The sequence below is a fragment of the Nuphar pumila genome, chromosome 13, assembly GCF_984573655.1.
Source record: "Nuphar pumila chromosome 13, dmNupPumi1.hap1.1, whole genome shotgun sequence".
Classification (NCBI taxonomy): Eukaryota; Viridiplantae; Streptophyta; class Magnoliopsida; order Nymphaeales; family Nymphaeaceae; genus Nuphar; species Nuphar pumila.
The window spans coordinates 6,898,940-6,902,849 of record NC_143261.1 but is presented as its reverse complement, the minus strand read 5'-3'; the positions used below and the strand labels follow the sequence as shown (position 1 = coordinate 6,902,849).

Sequence of the window (3,910 nt, the reverse complement as noted above, 5' to 3'; positions counted from 1 at the left end):
ATAGTGGTCGCTCATCCAGTAGTAGCCAGGCTCAGCTTTCATCTTCACGGGCTCCTGTGATAGGTATATCATATAACTAATTGGATGCTTGATTAGTTCAAATGTGCATTCTGAGAATTTCTAACGTATTTTTTTACAGATGATGTTGCGCCTGTACACGACCCACCTACACCAGTTGATCACACAAGTCAGGAGCCAACACAGGAAACAGGGTCTTCTCAGGCTGGCACAAGAAGACTCATTCGAATAATGTATATCGATAATCGACCGTAAGTATTTTGTTTTCAATTATTGCATATCTTATAAATATTTTATATTGATATTTATTGTGTAACAATTCATGTGCAGCACGAGGTTTGAGCCACAAGAAGTAGTACGGGAGATTATGAATTCACTTCTTCAACATCTACCAGGACCGGTTGCTCAATGGAAAGAGTACCCAAAGGAGGTGTTAGACAGATTGTGGTCTTCATTCATGGTATACAGTTGTTCCTCATAGTTAATGTGTTTTATATTTAATTTATTTAAGTAATGTCTACTATCTTTCTGAAAATATTCGTAGGCTTCGAATCGCTTCGCAACTACGGTGGAAGAAAATGATGCAAGGAAGGTGTGGCAGAAGGTGGCTGCCAATCGATTTGCAGACATGCTGCACACTATGAAGACTGCAGCAAAAAAAGCATCTGGCGTAGTAGATGATCCATTACTGTGGAAGGGCCATGGCCCTATTACTATCAAGAGAGATTACTGGGATGAAATGTGCGATAAGTGGGCGGGAGATGCATTTAGAAATCGCTCTGCGAAGGCTGCACAAAATCGATCGAAGATGCCCGAAGCCCATCTACACACAGGTGGATATAAGACATTTGGGAGCCACCTGAAGAAAATAGTAACTCATCAATATATAATATTAATTTTATAAGTATTGTTGCAAACTTGTGTACTAAATCTTTTGTCATTTAACTTCGCAGGGAGCAGAAAAAGGAGGCAGTGTACCATATAAGGATGTGTTTGTTGAAACACATAAATGAAAGACCACGGGAGTCTTCGTATCAGAGAAGGCGAGAACGACAATGGTATGTATTTATTCTATTAATAATCATTGCAATATATATGCAAGTTATCATAATGTTATCATTAATTATTAATGAATACTTTAAACATTATTTTGTAGGAGGCATATGAGCAACAGATGATAGAGCGATATGGCGATGACGCTACTCAGCATTCATCATTTGATCTTACAGCATGGGTGACTGCAGCAGGTGAACCCAAAAAAGGTCGCGTGTTCGGGTTTGGGAGTAATATGAACACTTCACCAGTTATTGCTTTTTCGAGTTACGGCTCACCGACTTCTTGCGCCGACATAAGCTCCAAGCAGCAGACTATTCTTTCCGGTGATGATGTACGCCAGATCGTTAAGGAATCACTGAATAACTACTTCCATGACATCGTCGCCCCCTTTCTCCGAAATGAGATCAACAATCTTGTTCTGAACAGGGGATCTTCGATTCCAGGTCCCTCTCAGGTATAATCACATATTCAGTTTTTTGTCTGCCTTAGAACACATATGAGCATAATCGAATCACATATATAACTTTTTGCCTGCCTTAGAGCACATATGAGCATGATAGAATCAGATATAGAGTTTTTTGCCTGCCTTAGAGCACATATGAGCATGCTATAATAACGTATAGAGTTTTTTTATTGCCTTAGAGCACATATGAGCAAGCTATAATCACATATAAAAAAAATTTCCTGCCTTGGAGCACATATGAGCATGCTATAATCACATATTCAGTTTTTTGACTGCCTAAGAACACATATGAGCGTGATATAATCACATATAAAGTTTTTTGACTGCCTTAGAACACATATGAGCATGCTATAATCACATATTCAGTTTTTTGACTGCTTATTAACACATATGAGCATGTTATAATCACATATTCAGTTTTTTGACTGCCTTAGCACACATATGAGCATGATAAAATCACATATAGAGTTTTTTTATTGCCTTAGAGCACATATGAGCATGCTATAATCACATATAAAGTTTTTTTGTCTGCCTTAGAACACATATGAGCATGTTATAATCACATATTCAGTTTTTTGACTACTTTAAAACACATATGAGCATGCACAAATCACATATAGAGTTTTTTTACTGCCTTAGAACATATATCATTTATGATAGAATCACATATAAATTTTTTTGTTTTGTCTGCCTTAGAGCACATATGAGCATGCTATAATCACATATTCAATTTTTTAACTGCCTTAGCACACATACGAGCATGATCGAATCACATATATAGTTTTTTGCCTGCCTTAAAGCACATCTGAGCATGGTAGAATCACATATAGAGTTTTTCTAGCTGCCTTAGAATACACATGAACATGCTATAATCACATATTCAATTTTTTGACTGCCTTAGCACACATATGAGCATGATAGAATCACATATATAACCTTTTGTCTGCCTTAGAGCATATATGAGCTTGATAGAATCACATATAGAGTTTTTTTATTGCCTTAGATCACACATGAGCACATGATAGAATCACATATAGTGTGTAATTTATTTCATTATATTTTGTTTATCAATACTGACTGTTCTTTTCTTGTGTAGGCTGCTAGCGATAATCAGCGTAGCGGAGCTGAAGGGACAGATAAAGACAATGAACAAGAAGACACACAAAATCTTGGCGATGATTAGAGAACTGTGTTGAAGAAGTTCTATTTTTTTATGTTTCCTAATTGTAATTATTGAATTGTAAATAATTAAACTTGTTAATTTTAAGGTGGAACAATTAATTGTTGTAGATTCTTGTTATATAGAATTTTTTATGTGGTTTGTTTTTTATTTATAGGAAATATAAATTGTACAGGAAATATAAATTGTACCGTTCTCGGTATTTAATTTTCAAATAATTTTTTTTTAATTTTTTTTCGTGTTTGCGACGGAACCATCCGTCGCTATTCATATAAATCTAGCGACGGCATAGCGACGGAAGTAAATCCGTCACCAAGCCGTGGTCGCTGTTTAGTACCAGCGGATTGGCGACGGAATACAGCGCTCATTAGTCCATCGCAATTAGCGACGGACCTAGCGACGGAATAAATCCGTCGCCAGTTAGCGTCGAAAAATTCGCGATGTACGTAAGCATACTGTCGCCTTGTCGTCACTAATCCGTCGCTACGCCTATTAGCGATGGATTAGCAACGGAATGTGGTCGTCGCTAATCTACTGCTTTGTTGTAGTGTGGGTTCAGGGTTCTGCTCACCGTCAACCTAATGCTTGGGCTTATCGTGGGCGTCGAGTGGATGAGGAGAACGCTGAGCAGCCGCACATCATTTCCATGGCATCTATAGGTACAAAATTATTTGATTCGATTTTGCGATATATGCCATCACTCCATCCCTAAGCAACATAGACTCTAAGCATGCCTCTATATGATAAAACCCGCTATCTTTAGAACTTCAATTACCCCACCTCAGGATTATCGAAGATGCTAAGTATGATTTGTGTTGTCTGAGTCACAGGATACCACTAGGCTTAGAACATCAAGAGACCCATTGCTTCCCAAGGCTACACAAACTTGCAAGCCAAACCAGAGTGTGATCAGGTGTTGATATTTAAAACCATAGTTGTGATAAGACCAAATAAAAAGGAAAAGTTGGCCAAAGCAGTGTGATTGCTTCATTGGTGGGTCTTAGCCCAAATGAGCTAGAGTGCTATCCTAAGCACAAGGCCAGACTGAGATATTTGACCTACACTAAGTCGAAGCAGGACTAGAATATGCTTAAGGATTTGAATAGATTGTCTTACAAGCAAAATGAATGGATTAAATGTGGGGACAATTTGTTCTTTGTTAGACATTTTGCTTCTCCATCACAAGGTTACAA

At 37.7% G+C, this 3,910-nt stretch overlaps 1 long non-coding RNA gene across 1 annotated transcript; it reads left to right on the top strand.

Moving 5' to 3' along the window:
* Positions 1–1,440: 1,440 nt before the first annotated feature.
* On the top strand, positions 1,441–2,804 carry LOC149817637 (uncharacterized). Its single transcript, XR_016427101.1, has 2 exons — positions 1,441–1,528; positions 2,634–2,804. It is a non-coding gene; the product is annotated as an uncharacterized LOC149817637 (long non-coding RNA).
* The last annotated feature ends 1,106 nt before the right edge of the window (positions 2,805–3,910 follow it).